This window comes from Mesoplodon mirus, assembly GCF_964341445.2.
Source record: "Mesoplodon mirus genome assembly, chromosome: 14".
NCBI lineage: Eukaryota > Metazoa > Chordata > Mammalia > Artiodactyla > Ziphiidae > Mesoplodon > Mesoplodon mirus.
Window position 1 is genome coordinate 56,918,461 of NC_138990.1, and position 21,822 is coordinate 56,940,282.

Here is a 21,822-nt window from a genome sequence, read left to right on the forward strand (position 1 = left end):
GGCAAATCAGTGCATGAAAAGATGTTCAACATCATTAGCCATTACAGAAATGGAAATTAAAATCACAATGAAAGCTCACTACATACCCACCAGGACAGCTAAAATAAAAAAAATAATGGTAACACCAAATGATGATGAGAATGTGGGGAAACGCAAACATTTCTGGTGGGAATGTAAAATGGTGTAGCCCCTTGAAACAGTTTGTCAGTTTTTTACATAACTAACCAAGTCATACCACATGGCACTCTTGGCCATTTATTCCAGAGAAATGAAGACTTATGTTCATGCAGAGACCTGTGCACAAGTGTTCAGAGCAGCTTGACTCATAATAGCCAAAATCTGGAATCAACCAAAATTTCCTTCGGGAGTGGTTAACCAAACCGTGGCCCATCCACACAATGGGATACTGCTCAATAATAAAAAGGAAGGAACTATTGGTATACACAGCAACCTGGATGAATCACCAAAGAGTTATGCAGAGTGGAAAAAAAGCCCATCTCAAAGATTCCTAGCTTAAATTATACAAAATTATAGATAAGGGGAATAGATTGGCAGTTGTCAGGGATGGGGGAGGGAAAGAAGTGGCTAAGGCTATAAAAGGGTAGCTCAGGTCATCCTTGTGATGGAAATGGTCTCTATCTGGACTGTCGTGGTGGTCACATAATCTGCACACGTGATAACATCTCATAGTGAGTGCATGTAAAAACGGTGAAATCTGAATAAGGTGGATGGATTGTATCACCATCAGTTTCCTGGTTGTGCTATTATACTACAGTTGTGCAAGATGTTATATTGATGGAAATTGGGTAAAGGGTATGTGGGATCTCTATGTGTTATTGCTTTCAACTGAATGTGAATCTACAATTATTTCAAAATGAAAATTTAAAAGAAGATCTAGAGAAAGATGAAAGAAAAAAAACGTTAACTGAATTAAGGAAAATAATTGATCTAATCATTGGCCATTTTAGCAAGGAACTAGAAAATATAAAACAGACACAATCAGAAATGAATAATAGCTGAAACAAATACACCAGAAGGTATGCCTAGCAGACTAAGTGATACAGAAGAACACATAAGTGATCTGGAAGATAGAATTATGGAAATCATACAATCAGGACAGCAGAAAAAAAAACATTTTTAAAAATAAAAGCAATTTGAGATATCTGGCATAATGTGTTCTAACATTTGCATTATAGGGGTTCCTGAGGGAGACGAGAGAAGGTGATCAAAAATGTAGTTGAGGAAAATATGGCTGAAAACCTCCCAAACCTAAAGAAGGAAACAGATACAGGAAGCGAAGAGGATCCCAAACACGATGAACCCAAACAGCTCCACACTAAGACATATCATAATTAAAATGGCAAAAGTTAAAGAGAGAATTCAAAAGACAGCAAGAGAAAAACAAAGAATATATACAAAGGAATTCCCCGTAAAGCCATCAGCTGATTTTTCTGCAGAAACTTTGCAGGCCAGAAGAGAGTGGCATGATATATTCAAAGTGCTGAAAGGAAAAAACGTGCAACCTAGGATACTCTATCCAGCAAGACTGTCATTTAGAATAGAAGGAGAGATAAAGAACTTCTCAGACAAGCAAGAACTAGAATAATTCATCAATACTAAACCTACCATAAAAGAAATGCTGAAGGGTCTTCTCTAAATAGAAAAGAAGTAAGAACCTATAGGAAAGGGAAAATCCCACTAGGAAAGGCAAATATATAATAAGGGCTGAGGATCAACCATTTAAATAAACCAGTACCTAGATTAAAAGACAAAAAATTGTAAAAGCAACTATAACTAAAATAAACAGTCAAGTGATAAGCATGAAGATGTAAAATATGACATCAAAAACACAAAATATGGGAGGAGGGAAGTGTAGATCTCTTAGAATGTTTTTGGGCTTAAATGACTAGAAGCTTAAAACAAGTAGATATAATTACAGGTCAACATATATGAATCACATGGTAACCACAAGTCAAAAACCTACAATAGATATAACAAAAACCAAAAAGAAAGGAATACAAACATAATAAAAAAAATCAACCACAAGAAAACGAAAAGAAATGGACAGCTAAGAACTACAAAAGCAACCAGAAAACAAGTAATAAAAGGGTAATAAGGACATACCTATAAATAATTACTTTAAAAGTCAATGAACTAAATTCTCCAATCAAAAGACATAGGGTGGCTGACTGGATATAAAAAAGAGACTCACTTTAGCGCTAAAGACACACAGACTGAAAGTGAGGGGATGGAAAAAGATATTTCATGCAAGCAGCAACAACAACAAAGTGGGGGTAGCAATACTCTTATCAGACAAAATAGACTTTAAAAGAAAGGCTATAACAAAACAAAGAAAGGCATTATATAATGATAAAAGGATCAATACAAAAATAGAGTATTATACTTGTTAACATATATGCACCAGATACAGGAACACCTGAATATATAAAGCAAATACTAACAGACATAAAGGGGGACATTGATAACAATACAATAATAGTAGGGGATTTTAACACCCCACTTAATGGAGAGATCTCGCAGACAAAAAAAATCAATAAGGCAGAAGTAGTCATAAGTGACACAACAGACCAGTTGGACTTAGCAGATATATACAGTACACAACATCCAAAAAAGTAGAATACACATTCCTTTCAAGTGCACATGGATTTTTCTCCAGGACAGATCACATGCTAGGCCACAAAACAAGTCTCAAGAAGTTTAAGAGAACAGAAATTATCTCAAGCTTTTTTTCCCCTTACCTCAATGGAATGAAACTAGAAATCAACTACAGAAAGAAAAAAATGGGAAAATAGCAAACACATGGAGACTAAACAACATGCTACTGAAAACCAATGGATCAATGAAGAAATCAAAGAGGAAATTGGAATTACAATATTCCATAATCTATGGGAATGCAGCAAAAGCAGTTCCAAGAGGGTAGTTTATAGCAATACAGGCCTTACTTAAGAAACAAGAAAAATCTCAACCTCACCTACCACCTTAAGGAATTAGAAAAAGAAGAACAATAAAAGCCCAAGGTCAGTAGAGGAAGGAAATAATAAATATCAGAGAAAAAATAAAATAGAGATAAATAGAAAAGATAAATAAAACCAAGAGCTGCTTTTTTGAAATGATAAAATTGATAAACCTTTAGACAGGCTCACCAGGAAGAAAAGAGAGAGGAGCCAAATAAACAAAACAAGAAAGGAAAGAGGAGAAATAACAACTGATACCACATAAGGGGGGGAGGGATAAATTGGGAGATTGGGATTGACATATACGCACTACTATATACAAAATAGATAATAAAGACCTATTGTACAGCACAGGGAACTCTACTCAATACTCTGTAATGGCCTATATGGGAAAATAATCTAAAAGAGAGTGGATATATGTATAACTGATTCACCTTGCTGTACACCTGAAACTAACACAACATTGTAAATCAACTATACTCCAATAAAAATGAAAAAAAAACTGATACCACATAGATAAAAAAGATCATGAGGATACTATGAAAAGTTATATGCCAACAAACTGAACAATCTAGAAAAAATGGACAAATTTCTAGACATATACAACTTGCCAAGACTGAATCAAGAATAAACACACAATTTGAACAGACTGATTGCTACTAGTGAAATTGAATTTTTAATAAAGAAAACTCCCAGGAAACAAAAGTCCAGGACCAGATGGCTTCACTGGGGAATTCTACCAAACATATAAAAAAGAACTAATACTTCTCAAATTATTCCAAAAAATTGAAGAGGAAAAAACACTCCCAAATCCATTCTATGAGCCCACTATTACCCTGATATCAAAACTAGACAAAGACACTACAAAAAAGAAAATTATAGTACAATATCTTTGATGAATATAGATGAAAAAATCAACAAAATATTAGCAAGCTGAATCCAACAATACATAAAAAGAATCATACATCATGATCAAGTTGGATTTATTCCAGTAAAACAAGGATGGTTCACCATTTGCAGATATGCAACATTAACAAAGGAAGGATAAATATCACATGATCATCTCAATAGATGCCAAAAGCCCATTTGACAAAATATAACATCCATTTATGATAAAAACTCTCATCAAAGTTGGTCTAACACTCATCTCTCAACATAATAAGGGCCATTTATGACAAACCCACACCAAACATCATACTCAACAGTGAAAACCTGAAAGCCTTCCCTCTAAATTAAGGAACAAGACAAGGATGGCCACTCTCATCACTTCTGTTTAACACAGTATTCAAAGTCCTAGCCACAGCAATCAGACAAAAAGGAAGAAAAGGCACCCAAATTGGAAGAAAAGAAGTAAAAGTGTCACTATTTGCAGATGACATGATTCTTTATATAGAAAACCCTAAAGTCTCCACCCCAAACCTATTAGATTTAGTAAATGAATTCAGCAAAGTTGCAGAATTCAAAATTAATATACAGAACTCTGTTGCTTTTCTATACACTAATAATGAACTATCAGAAAGAGAAAGTAAAAAAAAAAATCCTGTTTAAAATTGCATCAAAAAGAATAAAATACCTAGGATAAACTTCACCAAAGAGGTGAAAGACCTATGCTCTGAAAACTATAAAACACTGATGAAGGAAACTGAAGATGATACAAAGAAATGGAAAGATCTCCCGTGTTCTTGGATTGGAAGAATTAATATTGTTAAAATGCCATAATTACCCAAAGCAATCTACAGATTTAATGTAATCACTATCAAAATACCCATGACATTTTTCACAGAACTAGAACAAATAATCCTAAAATTCACATGGATCCACTAAAGACCCTGAATTGTCCAAGCAATCTTGAGAAAAAAGAACAAAGCTGGAGCTATCATGCTCCCAGACCCCAGACTATATTACAAAGCTAGAGTAATCAAAACAGCATGGTACTGGCACCAAAACATACACATAGATCAATGGAACAGAGAGCCCAGAAATAAACCCATGCACCTATGGTCAATTAATCTATGAAAAAGGAGGCAAGAATGTACAATGGAAAAAAGACAGTCTCTTCAACAAGTGGTACTGGGTTATCTGGACAGCTACATGTAAAAGAATGAGATTAGCACATTTCCTTACACCATGTACAAAAATAAATGGATTAAAGACCTAAATGTAAGACCTGAAAACATAAAACTCCTAGAATAAAACATAGGCAGAACACTACTTTGACGTTAATCGTAGCAACGTTTTTTTGGATCTGTCTCCCAAGGCAAAGGAAATAAAAGCAAAAGTACACAAATGGGACCTAATCAAACTTAAAGCCTTTTGCACAGCAAAGGAAAAAATCAACAACATGAAAAGACAACCTATGGAATTAGCTGGAGAAAATATTTGCCAATGATATGACCAACAAGGGGTCAATATCCAAAATATAGATTGCTCATACAACTCAATATAAATAAAAACAATCAAAAAATGGGCAGAAGAACTGAATAGACATCTTTTCCAAAGAAGACACACAGGTGGCTAACAGACACATGAAAAGATGCTCAACATCACTAATTAATAGAGAAAGGCAAATCAAAACAACAATGAGCTATCACCTCAAACCTAGCAGAATGGCTACCATTAAAAAGTCTACAAATTACAAAAAGTTGGAGAGGCTATGGAGAGAAGGGAACCCTAATACACTGTTGGTGGGAATGTAAATGGATGCAGCTGCTATGGGAAACAGTATGGAGGTTCCTTAAAAAACTAAAAATAGAACTACCACATGATCCATCAATTCTACTCCTGGGTATATATCCGAAGAAAACAAAAGAATTAATTCAAAAAGATACATGTACCCCAATGTTCATAGCAGCACTATTTACAGTAGCCAAGACATAGAAGCCATCCAAGTGCCCATCAACAGACGAATGGATTAAGAAAATGGTGTGTATATATATATATATATATACACACACACACATACATACATACACATATTATATGTATATATATATAATATGTATGTGTATATATATACATACACACACACACACACACATACACAATGGGATATTAGCCATAGAAAAGAATGAAATTCTGCCAAGTGCATAACGTGGATGGACCTAGAGGATACTATGCTTAGTGAAGTAAGTTAGAGAAAGTCAAATACTGTATGACATCATTTCTATGTGGACTCTAAAAAATAATACAAATAAATGTATATGCAAAACAGAAACAGACTCACAGATACAGAAAACAAACCAGTGGTTACCAACGGGGAGAGGAAAAGAGGAAGGGGCAAATTAGGGATATGGTATTAAGAGACACAAACTACTATGTATAAAATAAACAAAAACATATATCATATAGCACAGGGAATTACAGCCATTATCTTGTAATAACTTTTAACAGAATATAACCTGTAAAAATACTGAATAACTATGCTGTATACCTGAAATTAATATAATATTGTAAATAAGTTATACATCAATGAAGAATAAAACAATTGGATAAGATTAAAAGAAACTGAAATAAGATTACTAAAAAATGATGGAAACAAACATATACACATTTGTGTTCTTCATCTTCCATGAACTCTCTGTCTAAACACACCAAACCATTTAGTGCTCCCTTTCATCCCATACTCTCTGCTTCAATAATTTACATTTCATTCACTTTCTCATTCCCAATCTCACATGTCCAACTTCTACTCATCCTTCAGGGCCTAAGTCAAAGTCCAGCTCTCCACAGACCTTCCCAGACACCCAGTGGAAACAAGAGCTACCTTTTCTGAGCCACCGCAGCATATATCCTAAGCTATGTCATTTCCTACTTTGTGGTACACCTTTATTTACCTCACCGAAGTGCAAGTTCATTAGAGCAGAGGCTGCTTTTATTCTCCATATGTTCAGTACTTGGTATAATATCTGGCACATGGTTGATTTTTAACAAATGACTGGGTAAAAAGGCCTTAAGCATGAAATCATTTAATCAATAGATATTATAACCCATAACACGATATGGTATCCTGTCAAATATTTGTGAAGAGATGTTTGTCCTAATCACTGGCCATATGGAGACCTAGAGACGAAGGTCCAAACTAGCTTTAGAGACTTTCTCTCATGCCTAACACTTAATATTTCAATTAAATATATCAGTTATGCTTATAAGAGGTATTCAATAAAAAAATTAAATGACATAAAATAATCTATTGTCATGAGAAAAAACATAAAACAATGTAAAGTTCAGTGCGTACAGTTGATATGTATAAATATTCATTACAATGTTAACAGTGTTTATCTCTAGGGGGCAAGGTTATGAATGGTTTACGTTTTCTTCCATTTGCTCACTGTCCTTACCAAATTTGGCAAACATGCACCCTGTTTTGTGATATAAAGAGAAAAACAGACATGGCCTTGAAAGGAAGCTTCTGACAACTGAGAGATCAACTTCATGCAATACAGTTATTTAACTGAGAAAGGAATAGAGAAACCTCAGTCAAGATGGTCTTTGCTCCCACTCTTACCACATACACCCCTGGCCCCTTCAAGAGGGGAACAGTATGTAAGGAAAAATAATTTCCCTGTGTGCAGAAATCTAATTTCAGATTCTTTGGTTGTTTGGATACTCTAAAATGACAAATGAAAAATAAATGTAATATACTCTATAAAATAAAATTTGAAAGATAGATACAAGAATGCAAATGATTGTTGGGATTGTATTTCTTTGCTTATTAATATTTCCTATTATACTTACAAAGAATGTACTTAGTCTCATCTAAATAATGGGGTCTGTCTGGGAAGGGATGGAGGGTTGATTTTTAGCCTTTTCTGGTTCTTTCAGTAGTCATGGATGTGGCAGTCAAATCCTTAGATGGAAGGAAGGCATCATACATACTATACACAAAGCAGGTACATTTCACAGGGTGAGGAGGGGGAGTGGAAGAGATGAAGAGCATATTTCCTGGCCATTAGGTGCTGGCCTAGAGCCCAGAGACATGAAGGTACCCAGGACAGGCCATAAAGTGGAACAAAAACTCTAAAAAACAAATTTCACCCACTATAAAATATTCCCAGGGCCGGCTGTGAAGGGAAGAGATATGTCTCACTTGGTTTCCTTCCAACCCCTCCTGTCAAGCAATGAAGGACTGTAGAGCAAGGCCAAAGTCCTCTTTTAATTTTGTATTTTGTGTTACAGCAACACATTTTATTTACTAACAGTTGATTTTATTGACTTCAACTCACAAAATTGCTTTGCATATTCACTGGACCTGCCAAATACTCTTTACAAGCTTGATAAGGGATTTGTGCCCTTGACATGTCTGGGAAGGGATGTCACGCCAAGTCTTTCATCATTTGTACTTAGGCTCTTACTAGAGATGTCATTTGTTATGCAAAGACCAGAGAATAAGGGGTAGGGCTCTCTCTAAGCTGCTGTGAATATGCGATGAGGCCGAGCTCTCCTGTCATGTTTTGTCCTTGTCTCTCTCCCAGGTACCAACACAGCTTAGTATTTAATAAATGTCTTTTGATAAATAGCTCTTAGTTTTACAACATCTTACAATTTCTAAAGCACGTCCACAGATGTCATACTATTTGCTCTTCCTGACAATTCTGGGGTGGGGGGTGGCTGGGAACAGTACCATCAACCCAATTTTTTCAGGCAGGGAAACTGAAGCTCCCTAGCGTGGATGGGCTGTGAGTGCAGAGGGTGAGCCTAGAACCCACATTCAGTGATGCCTGTTGCCCAGGTCTTCACGCTGCAGTCTTGTTTCTAGGATCCTTTATCATACCCTGTTCTCACCACATATTACCCTATGCTCTGAACCTAATACATCTAGATGGCTTAACTTCCAAGGCTGCTTTGGAAATCAAAGAGATAATTACACAAATGTACTTTTTGAACAATGAAGCTATGCAAATGTAGTTACTGTTCTGTGTTCAATGCAAACGCTCTGCCCTCATGAAATCATTAATACCTTGGTGTGGATCATTTGTTGCCTATTCTGAAGCTATAATGAGGCAGGCTGGGACCCTTTACTGCAGTGCTTGCACCTGGACAAACGTCTCCTCAAGCAACAAAATACAAAGAAGCTAGAAGGGATTAAAAATAACTGCATGCATGTGCAGTCGACGCAAATTACGGACAAAAAGATACAAAAAGACCAAGAAAACTCAAGTGCCACTTCTGAAGAGCCCGGAGCAAAAGCAGGGTACTGTGCCTGCCCCCTGCACACAACACCACTAAAGGGTTGGGCAGAACACCTAAGCCAGCCCTCTGGCCCGACCACTGGACACACCCCTAGCCTCACCCCGTATAAGGAACAAACTTGCCCTCCTTTGGCGAGTGGGCAAGCAAGGGAACCTGTTCCTTGCTTTTGCTCCCTGCTGCTGCAGCAGGGGCCCGAATAAAGCCTTGCCTGAATTTCTTTTCTGGTCTCTGATCGATTTCTATTGATTAAGGGGGCCAAGAATCCTGGTTGGGAACAATAACCCAGAATATTTAGATGGGAGGAGAAAGGGTGTTGGGAAGAAACACTCAAGGCACTGAGGTCCTATCTGGTCAGAACAGATGGCGTGGGAGTGACAAGAGACTAGCTACCAGACAGAGAAGGAAAACACCAGGTAACTCAAAGGCAATATGTGAAGTGGGGGTCCAAGGAATGCAATACTTTTTCATAGTTTCTAAGACTAGAACTGTCCGGGTAAGTCTGCAAAGGGAACACCACAGGCTTCAGTGATTAGGTGACTTGCCAACCATCAGTGGTATAAGGAGTCATACCACCCTATTAAAGTACCATCCCCACATACACTCGATTCCACGATCCTGTTTTGTTTTCTTAACAATATTCATCCTCATTGCTATCTGAATTTTATCATATTTTTGTTAAGTATCTGGCTTCATGGGATTAAACATCTGTCTTCTATTTCCCTCTAACTCCACCGTGTAGAACAGGGCCTAGCACTTAGTGTGTGCTCACTAAATATTTGTAAAATAAATAAATGAAAACGAAGGCAGAATGGCTCAGAAGCCTGTGCTTTGCCACTGTATCATATTGCTCCCTTTGTTTCAATTTTAAAAAAATTTTCATGCCTAGTGACTGGAGAAGAGGGAAGACTGCTTGAATATTTGAGGATCAAAGATGCCACGTTGCCTCAGGGAGTCAGTTTGGGGGTTCCTCATTAGCTGTCAGTATCATCTGTCAGAACAGTTTTTAAATTTTGAATATTACTAGTCATTAATATCCCCCCATAGACTCAGCTCAGGTGTAGAAGTTGTAGAAGATCAGGTTTAACTCTTACTCTTAGGACAAGAACACTCGGTATAGCAGAAGTTACTGACGTCAGGTTCTTGCATGTGGTTTGCCCCCTTTCTCCCAAAATGTGAAACTCCAGAAGCTCAGAAGAAAGGGCAGGCAGTGCCTGGAACCACTTCTAATGCAGCCTCACACTGACAGCCGACACCCTCTGAACAGCTGGCCTCTCATTTGACAAATGGGTTAGTTTAGGGGCTTTGGTTTGCCATATTTCAACCATCTGAGGCATCACCATACCTAGAATCCTTCAGAGCAGGACATTTTCACAATCCTTGTGCACAATTATGATTATTTTTCTTTTGCAACTGTAACTCAGGAATGAAAAGGTGTAATTAGTCCTCTGCTGGGCCCATTTGTGGACCCCAGTGGGGATCATTTTAGTTTGGGACTACAGCAAGCCCTGCTTGTTACCTCAACACATGTGTTTTTGTTTTTTTGGTTCTTTTTACAGAGGTAACCTAATAATAGCTTGAAATTTATAGAGGACCATGTCAAAAAGCCCCCTGGGCTACAGAGGGCAGGGGAGAGGAGAGGGGAGAGAAAACACCACATAATTTCCTGACTGTAAATAACTGAACCAATATAAGCTCTTTTCTCCTGGTACACAAAATATTGGATTTATAGGTGCTGAGCTAAACAAAGGTTATCAAAAATGGTCACGAAGAGAACTGGCATTTCTGGGTCATGTGCCAGAAAATGTGGCTGAACCATATAAAGCATTTTACAGATTTAAATCCTTTTCTGGAATAAAGCAGAGTATAAACAGTCATCCATAGCTCATGTTTCCTTCCTGGGGAGAGGCAGGATGCAAAGTCTGTGTGCTGAGGGGCAACAGTGGCGTTCCAGCTGGCATCGGGCATAAATGCCAAGCACCATGATTTCATAGCCAGAATACACACTATCCCCAACAGATATTAAAATTCTTCTACAGTCACATGTAAGATTCGCCTTATAAATTGCGTTAGCATCTCATTTGCCTTTTCTAAAAATACCAGTGCGCCTAAAATTTGTTTTGTTGCTCATGCGGTACCCATGACATGGAAATTAAATTATGCTTTTTTATAGCCCACAGTTTTTTAAGTTTAGTAACAATGTATCATTCTTGTGGGGGGGGGAGGTCCTGGCACATGCCTCTGTTCTATAGGCCTTGGTCTCTGTTCCTAATGGTTTCCATGGATTTGTACTGCTCCAAAGGCCAACACGGGGATACACAGGAGCCATGGATGAAAATAAACAGCTGAAGCTTGCCTCCTTAGTACTGTTATGATAAACTAACTAAAGGACTTTTAAAGTTTTTATTTTTTATTATTAAACGAGGTGTTACCCCAAGATTCATAGTGCTAATTCTAAGTACCACTGTGTGATATTTTCTCCCAGAAATCCCTAATATATGAGCCAAGGTTACTGCTGGTGGGAGGGTAATGGGACTGTTTTAAAAGGTGAGCAAATCCATATATGTGCAAAGCAATGAAGATGAAAAACATCTCACACACGTAGACTGTAAACGTCTGTAGAGATTTTGTGATGAAATAAAAATTTTTAAATCTTACAGAATCCACGGTAAATCCCTAACATCATGTAGAACAAGTATAATTACTATCACATAGAGAATCCATGACATTTTTGCATTAAAATTGGTCCTGTTAAATATTGAGAAAAGACAAATCTGTCAAGTCAAAAAGTCTATTAGCGGTTATCTGGGGCTGGAGATAGAAACAGCGATTACCTATGTATGGCCATGACGGGTCTTCCTGGGGTTATGAAACATTCTAAACCTGGATCAGGTTGTAATGATTGCACAACACAGTAAATTTACTAAAAAAAAAAACCACTGAATTGTATACTTCAAATGGGTGAATTTTATGGTATGTAAATTATGTCTCAATAAAGTTGCTTAAAAATGCAGGCTGGGGGCCTCCCTGGTGGCGCAGTGGTTGAGAGTCCGCCTGCCGATGCAGGGGATACGGGTTCGTGCCCCGGTCTGGGAGGATCCCATATGCCGCGGAGCGGCTGGGCCCGTGAGCCATGGCCGCTGGGCCTGCGCATCCGGAGCCTGTGCTCCGCAACGGGGGAGGCCACAACAGTGAGAGGCCCGCATACCGCAAAAAAAAAAAAAAAAAAAAAAAAAAAAAAAAAAAAAAATGCAGGCTGGGGCTTCCCTGGTGTCGCAGTGGTTGAGAGTCCGCCTGCTGATGCAGGGGACGCGGGTTCGTGCCCCGGTCCGGGAGGATCCCACATGCTGATGAGCAGCTGGGCCCGTGAGCCATGGCCGCTGAGCCTGCACGTCCGGAACCTGTGCTCCGCAATGGGAGAGGCCACAACAAGGAGAGGCCCGCATACCGCAAAAAAAAAAAAAAAAAAAAAAAAAAAAAAAAAAAAAAATGCAGGCTGGGGCTTGAATTTAAAAGAAAAAAAAAAAAAAACAGTGGCCCTTGAAGACTGTCATTTTCATTATCTTATTTTCAAATGTGCAAAGGGAGAAATGAACGTCATCACCTGTACACTGTTTACTGGTCACTCAGTAAAGGCCCACACTTGTTAATCCCCAGGAAGGAAAACACCTAACATGCCCTCCCTACATTTGATGCTTGCTTCCTTTGGAATACACCTTGAGATAGAAAAGAGGAAGCTTACATTTGTTTACAACGCACATCCATAATACCAAGTCTCTAAACACAAAACACACACACACACACACACACACACACGCCCCTGAACAGCATGATGTTTCTGCCAGGTGTCCTTGCTTTGGCTGACCTAGAGTTTATAAAAAGGCCCAGTTAAGAGTAGCATGACATATTTTTAACTCCTCTTCCCTTACACTGTGACTGTTACGGGACTGAGTGAAGGTGGCTGGCATGCGGCTGGGACACTAATCCTAAGCCTGCAAAGCTTCAGATGAGGCGTGACACAGGCTGAGTACCCTGCTCCCGGACCACCTCCTGCTGGATGACAACCATGTTATCACCCTGCTTCCTCCCCAGCCTTGTGCTCAAGGCCAGGTGCCCATGCAGCGCCGCCCTTTGAGAAAAATAGAGGGGTTGTCATTGACAATGAAAAAAACTTAAAAGGATTGAATACAAACTCTTCTTTTGTTGAGTTTAAGTTTTATAGAAGGAATAAAGGATGCAAATACCATTCTGAAATGGGTCTTTTCCAGGCTGGCTTTTACTAAATGCTTTTGGGCTGGCTGCATACAGTCTATTTTTAGGTTAGGATAATAGGCATTTCTGGTGCCATTTATGGAGCAAATGTTGTGAAATCTGGTGTCTGGCTTTCCTTCATTTCGCTCTGTCCTTGTAAAGTTTTGCTTACGTAGGATCCCTTCAATTTTAATGACATCACCCATTCGTGGGAAAGTGCGCTAGAAAGTACAGAGTGTTTTACCCCCCAACAGCCCCTCACTGGTGTGAGGTTAAGTTTCCATGGAAAGACATTTGAGTGATTGGGGCTGCCCAGGGCTGCTCCTCTGGCTGTGTCCCTGGGTGGCTTCGACTCCTGGCCTGACTATAGATCAGAGGGCCCGTTTACAGCAGTTCTGACCTTCCCGGGTGGCAAAGAAATGGACTGTGTATTACAGCATTTGAAAACAAAATATACCTGCCCTTTAGGGTCCTCTTGGGAGAACTGACACCACAGCCAGTGGGAAATCTTGGCTCAGAGTAAAGTAATTCTGTTTTCATTCCCATTTAAGATGATGTGAAATGTTAATCATCCAATTTAACATGTATACACACTGGAGCAGTGGCACTTCCTCTTCAACTTGCGTTGAGTTAAAATGCCAGTGCTCAGGGGTTAAAGCTCACAGAGAGTCAGTGGCACGGCAGGAGACAGGAACACATTTGGGGATGTTCACCTCACCAGAATTCTTAACATAGGATAATAAAAATAGCCTGAGAATTTTCTTGACTTTCTGTTTCTTCAATGGCTGCAATATAGCAGAGCTAAAAATACCGTGGGAAGCCTAAACCCATTTATCAGTATGTTCAAGGAGAAGGGGAAAGAGATCTAACATTTTTTATCAGGTCCACTATATGTAGGGCCTTGCACTGGATACTTTATAAAGGCATTCTCATATAGTCCTCAACTCTGAGGTGGATTTTCATGTGCCCATTATCCAGATTAAGAAACTAAGGCTGAGAGAAATTAAGCAATTTGCCTCTAGTAAGTGGGGGAGGGTGGGTTTGAACTCAGGTCTCTCTGAATCTAGAATTCATGTTCTTTTATACTCTGTTGGTGCACGTTCACTAACATGGCACTAAGAGAAGATTTGCATAATTTTTCTGAGATTGAGACTGTTAACCAGTTAACCTGTGACCCCAGCAACGAGAACACCACATCTGTTTGAAGTGGAATGGAGAGGAAGTGATTCAATCAGTCTGATTCCATCTCCAAGGTAGCTCAGATGACTGGGGGAATTCAGAGTGACTGGGTACAATATCTCCTGAGAAGAGTTTTGTTCTGGGTGGGGTGCTGCTGTGTTGCCTTCTGACCCCACCTCTTTGGTTAGGTCAGGTGCAGGCTGAGTGTGTATGTGGCTAGATGCTTTGGACGGTAACCTCTAGCGATCCTGCCCCCCTGGGCTTCTACTTCTGCTAGAACACTGGAACTTGATTTCCTAAGTTGCCCTTAAGTCTTTGCAGAACGTGACTGCTGAGAGAGCATCCCCAAAATACCCTTCCTGGGCCCCACTGACCCCAGTGCCTGGGCAGCCACATATCACAGGCAGCTTGGGTCTAGACCTGGAATGACCTAACCTCCCTTGTGGTTTCGCTTAGCAGCCCATGGCTGTGCTGATGAAGATTATCTTGGCATGCTATTTTTCACCAGCTAGGTCAGAGTTGAACATATTTAAGAGTTTCCAGTCATCTTAGTATTTCCTACATGTAAAAATTGAAACACTAAGAATCTATGGGTAGAAGATTAGGTTTTTATTCATTTCTGAAGTTTTTTGAAGCATGGACTCTATGAGGTGTTTGATGCCAAAGGGAATAATGATAGTGTCGGACCTCAAGGAGCTTGAGTATAATCCATTGTTGCACTGCTTTAAAAATGGAAAATACTAAAATTAAGGCAAAAAGGGAAATGAAGAATTTCCCCCAAATTGTAAGCTATATGGGAAAGAGTATATGCAATGCTTACTTTGAAACTAAATCCCAGGTGGAATGATAGAATGGTTAAATACCAGATTATAAGAAAGAGATAATATGGATTCTACCATTTACCACTGATATAAACTTGGACTAAATATGGTCAAATCATTTCTCTATAAGCCTTAATTTTCTCATGTAACAGGATACTGGTGCTCACTCTCCTATATGCTGTTATGTAGCCATTACACAGGGTCACCACTATATACATCCATGGATGTGGTACCCCGTACAGCTCCAGGGCATCATTTAGATGATGCTGAGCTCTTGAAATTGCAGCATACAACCTGTGCAACCATGTAAATCACTTCAGGATCCAATTAGAGATGAAGCAGCAGGACATAAGTTGTAAGTAAATGTTACTTAAGCATACTCTAGACTATCTTCGTTTTCAGAGGTATTAGAAGTCAGGAAATTGGAAACTGAAGAAAAGAAATCAATTGCTAATTTTTTGTTACAAAAACAAATATATTTTCTAGCACAGTGCCAAACAGATAGAAAAATCTCATTTTCAGGAGATGGGTCTAAGGGACCAAAAGACCTTGGGAGGAGGGAAAATCACTTCAAATAACTTAATGATATAACCTAAACAAGATAATAATGTATAATGTATAAACGGTATTTATGCCTAGTACACAGTTGGAGCTATGTAATAAATTTAAAAAATTTCCTTCTCTGGTCATAAAACTTTTCATTCTCATTTTCTGATGGTTTCTATTCCTTTTGGCATTTTGAGAGTTGATCTCCGTGTAAATAATGATAATTATTTCTTGCATTTTATACCAACTTACAGTTTACAAAGTGCTCTGAAACCTGTATTACTTAATCTCATCAACTCTTTAAATTGCCATGGGTTATTATGGCTATTTTGCAGGCAAGAAAAGCAAGGCAGAGTCAAGAAATTAATTCCAGCAACACAGTGAAAAATGTTTAGAAGTTCTCTTTCCTGAATTCAGTTCTAAAGTTTGTTTCTATACCCTCTTGGTGCATGTTCAGCAACACTGCAATCAGAGAACAAAGTGAACAGCTAGTATGGCTGTTTTATATCATGTATTTCCTATGGTATTTAGAAGTCTGGAAGTGGTAACTTAAAAATGACATACAATTTCTCTAAAGTAAGATTTTTAAAAAAGATTCCATATACAAAATAGGGAAAAACCCCTAAAATTGTCTATTTCCTTCTCCTCCATGCCTTAAAATCTCTAGGGCGAAATAATTCCTACTTGACAGAACTCAAAGCATATTCAAAACACTGGAAGCAAACAGAAGTCTGACAATGCCAATGGTTAAGGGACAGCCTCGAATACCCAATTTTTAAACTGTTCTGGTCCCAAGAGTAAACAACCAGTAAAGGGAAGACAAAGTGGGCAGTAGGCAAGCTTCAGGCACAAGCCCAACCAAGATGTATGGAGAAAGACCAAGGCAGGACTTAGGTCAAACTATTCCCAACTCATCAACATCTCAGAGTTTTCTCTGTAATTCAAGAGGAATGCTTACTTCTATTTGACTTGATTGAAAAGGAGCAAGAGATGAAAGAAAAAAAATCCATATTTGGAATATGATGTAGAAGCTTGTCTTGACTTAATACACACAAGTTTTACTCAAGTAAATGACTATGTGCTAAAAGAATGTCAATTACAGGTGGTCCCTGCTACAGAAAAGGCTGGGCTACAAATGTACCTTCTTACACTTTTTTTTCTCTTGAATTTTGAGCCTGTTTTCCCAGAGAAGCGATGTGATATAACATGGTTATGAACCTATGCCGGGCTACTGCAAAATGCCTATTTAGCACTTCATAGAGAATACCTAAAGTTTTTAACAGTACTGGCCTGAGTTCTGGGTCTTGGAAGCAGAGATTATAGGAGAGAAAAGAATGAAGAGAGAAAACACTATCTTCCTCCTCAGTTCCCACCATAGACACAATTATGAATGTGAAAAAAATGTTTCTGCTCTGAGACTCTTAGTGCTCTGAAGTTTAGTTTTTTTTTTTTTTTTTTTTTTGCGGTACGCGGGCCTCTCACTGTTGTGGCCTCTCCCGTTGTGGAGCACAGGCTCCGGACGCGCAGGCTCAGCGGCCATGGCTCACGGGCCCAGCGGCTCCGTGGCATGTGGGATCTTCCCGGACCGGGGCACGAACTCACGTCCCCTGCATTGGCAGGTGGACTCTCAACCACTGCGCCACCAGGGAAGCCCTGAAGTTTAGTTTTGACCCTTCTTACTACAGTAACCTACTCAGGTATATTCTACTCATCAAAAATAAGCTACACTATAGAAACAGCTGTTCATCTCCCTTGATTCTAACTTTAATTCTTAGCTGAATCTACAAGGTGTTAGGAAGAAAGCAATCTGACAAACCAGTTCATACTCATGTGTAAATGATTGTCCATTAATTTATATATACAACATACACATACACAAACACATGCACAAACATAATTGCATCACTTATGTGTTAGCTAGGCATCATTCTGGGGGCCAGGGATATAACAGTGGAAAAGGGCAAGGTTTCTGCTCCCATGAAGCTTATATTTCAGTGAGGAGGGTTGGCCAATAATAACGCTCCAAAACAAATAAACCAAAAAATCCACAAACTTATAAATACATAAAATAGGGTGATACAATACAGGAAAACTGGGTGACCACTTTGCATTGTGTGGTTAGGGAAGGTCTCTTTGAAGAGGTGGCATTTAAGATGAGATATAATTGAAGACAAAGAGCCAGTCTTGTGCAAAGGAAGGGCAAGAGCACTTTGGACAGCTAGCACAGCCCTGAGGAAGGAATGAACTTGGTGCATGAAGGACAGTAAAAAGGCCAGTGGGGCTGAAGAGCAGTGGGCAAGGAGGTAAACAGAACAGGAAGACAGGAAGGGGCCAAATCACATCGGTCTTTGTAAACCAGAGTTATGCTTTTGAAGTTTATCCTAAGTGAAAGAGGAAGCCTTGGAAAATTGTAAGGAGAAATGTGGTCTGAGTTACATCTTAAAACAATCTCTAGCAGAAGCATGGAGACAGATAGGAGGCTACTGCAGGGGTCAGAGTGAGAGAATGGCTGCCTAGACTAGCATAGCTGTGGTAGAGACAGCTAAGTGGGTCTGGTCAAGATATACTGTAGAGGAGAGATCTGCAGGAGTTATGAGTGGATACACTGGGGATGAGGAATAAGGAATCAGGAACACCTGGGTAGATAATACTGTTTTCCTGAGAAAGGCAAGATATGGGAAGAATAGGTTTGGTTGAAGGATAAGGCAGCTGGGCAGTAGAAGTCAACAGTTCTATCTGGATATGGTAATTCTGAGCTGTGAATGACACATCCAGCATTGATATAGGAAGGCGGTTGGTATATGAATCTAGAACGCAGGAAAAAGTTGAGGCTGGGGATCTACATTGGGAACGCACTGGCATATCGATGGCGTTTAAGCCTTGGATACTGGGATGATGGCCCAGGGGGTGAGCATGGACCCAGAAGAGGGCTGGGGACCAGGCTCTGGCTCTCTCCAACACTGAGAGGTGGGAAGAGACTGTTCCTCTCTTCTCCAGACAGGTGGCTCTGTAGAAGGGCCATTCAGGCAAAGAGGCTGTTCCTCTATTACCAGTTGTGGGTGTTTAAGCTCTTATAGGCACACCTGAGGGTGGTCAGGAGTCCTTTTCCTCCAGTAGGTTATAATGAACATTTCACTACCAGTTGGTATGAAGCAGCTCTGTCTCACCTGCAAAGTCCTAAGCTCTTTTTTCCAAGAGTTTGAATATGGTAAAAAAAAAAAAAATACTATTAATGAGATACATAGGTATTTCATCCTGCCTTGAGGCAGGAGGACTAGTAGGGAAGGTTTTCAATGCCCATAAGGCCATCACAACCTAAGAATCCAAGTCTCCCCTCGAGGAGGCAGCAGTTTACCGAACACTAGCCAGGAACCCTTCTGCCTTAGGAGAACTGTCAAGACTTCAGCCTAGACCAACAGCTGGGCCCCAGGACCAATACAGATGAATGGTAGGCGTAAGTGAAGAGAATTAGTTCTTTTTTGTCTTCTGCCTATAGCTACTGGGCTTTGTCACTTGAGAACAAGAGTATCTTTTTTCCCCCCTGATAAGTCAGGAGATATAATAAAGCAATGCTCTTGTTTATGGTTTCCTTGGCTGTGCAAAAGCTTTTAAGTTTCATTAGGTCCCATTTGTTTATTTTTGGTTTTATTTCCATTTCTCTAGGAGGTGGGTCCAAAAGGATCTTGCTGTGATTTATGTCATAGAGTGTTCTGCCTATGTTCTCCTCTAAGAGCTTGATAGTGTCTGGCCTTACATTTAGGTCTTTAATCCATTTTGAGCTTATTTTTGTGTATGGTGTTAGGGAGTGATCTAATCTCATACTTTTACATGTACCTGTCCAGTTTTCCCAGCACCACTTATTGAAGAGGCAAAGTGAGAGAGTGGCATGGACATATGCACACTACCAAATGTAAAATAGATAGCTAGTGGGAAGCAGCCACATAGCACAGGGAGATCAGCTCGGTGCTTTGTGACCACCTAGAGGGGTGGGATAGGGAGGGTGGGAGGGAGGGAGACGTAAGAGGGAAGAGATATGGGAACATATGTATATGTATAACTGATTCACTTTGTTATAAAGCAGAAACTAACACACTATTGTAAAGCAATTATACTCCAATAAAGATGTTAAAAAAAATAAAAACTTTAGGCACACACAAAAAAAGAGTTCATTAATACACAAGATACAGAGCCATTTTGGCAGATTGGTATATAGAAAAAGGAGCCAGTTTTGAGATATTGGTATGACGAGTTGAGAAAAAAAGAAAAACACCCCAAGACATTTTGAGGCCCAAGGATTTCATGTAGGGAAAACATTTTTAAAATCCCCTTTAAAGCAAGAGATGCATACGGTAGGATCAACTGCTGACTTTTCAGAAAGGCAGGCTAATTTTGGATAACTGTTGTGAGACCTAAGTTTGCCTTCATTACCATAATTTGCACATATTCTCCTCAAGGGTTAAACCCATGGCCAAGAGTGTGTACTAACTTGGGCACCGCTTAATAGTGATTTAAGCCTTAAGGAAAGAAGACTCCCCCAGACATTTTCCTATAGTAACCTCTGCTAGAGCCGTGGCTAACGATGATGCTTAGTTCCTGTGCTTGTATACATGTTTTCTAAACAAAGCAACTTAATATGAATATTTTAAGTTTTTCCTCTTGCTTGCTACATTTCTGGTCATTTTTGGAAAAAGTTAAAAATAAAGACCAAATATAGACCTGTTGGAACACAGCTGGGGTTGAGGGGGAATCTGCTCTCCTCTGAGGGTCAGCAGTCAACCTTCCTTTGCACAGCCCTGCTCACTAAGGCGGGGATCAAGAACACTCTCGAAATCACTCAGCTCCTCCATTAACTCAGCTGGACCCCAAAACTGCGCTGGGCCCAGCATGATCAGCACTCCTACACAGTCGATCAGTTGTAATACACCATGCACCACGTCTCACCAGGATAAATCTGGACCCTTCATCCATCCTTCGTTTCTCAAGGGTGAGGCGTCCAAATGCATACTCGTCAGATCCTCCTCAGCCATTCAACACCATAATCACAAAAGCTGCTTTTATTGAATTCCACGTCCCAGATGCTTTCCTAGCTATATAATTTATAGGCATTTTCTCCAATCCTTACCCTGATTCTGCAAGTTAGTATGGTTGTCCCTATTTCATAAATGAAGAAACCGAGGCTCAGAGAAGTAATCTATCCATAGTCACTGAGATAGTGAATATCTGAGAAGAACAGCCAGTGATTTCAGTCAAGAGACACATGGTTTAAACTGTGCTTGCTTTCAGACTCAAAAGCCAGGTTGCCAACTATGGCAAGTGTTAGTAGAAGTCACAGCATTTTCATTAAGGCTGTGGCAAAGTCAGAAAGTGGGAGAGAAAGGGCACCATCCGCAGGGCTGTATTACCCCTCAGTTCCTGCCTTTTCCCAAGCCCACTGCAACCCTTGTCATTGACCTTCTGTTGGTAGAGATGCAAGTCTTGGTGCTCTAAGTTGAGACTACACATCTGTCAAGATGTCAACTAGTGACGGGAAGTAGGTCCAGAACTTCAGTTACAATAAGCTCTGATGTGTATCAGAATCACCTGGGAGCTCAACACACGTTTCTGGGCCCTTCTTTAGACCTTCTGATTCCATAGGTTGGTTGTGGGTCTCAGGCATTTGCAGTTTTAAAAACAAACTCCCAGGTAATTTTGATGCCCATCAAAGTTTGAAAATTACTGCTCTCAATGTTATGTTCAGGAGGACGAGATCTTACTCAGAAGAGCGAGTACACATAACAAGCTATAGTTGCAGGCTGGAAGAAAAATTCAGCTTAGCGGGAATGCACAAAGGGATGTCCACCTGGCCTGCTCATTTTGCTCAGGAT

General features: G+C 39.6%; 1 protein-coding gene across 3 annotated transcripts in view; it reads right to left on the reverse strand.

Moving 5' to 3' along the window:
- The window catches only part of SLC8A1 (solute carrier family 8 member A1), a 370,852-nt gene that overhangs the window by 29,603 nt on the left and 319,427 nt on the right, over positions 1 to 21,822 (reverse strand). The gene's annotated exons all lie outside the window — the stretch shown is intronic.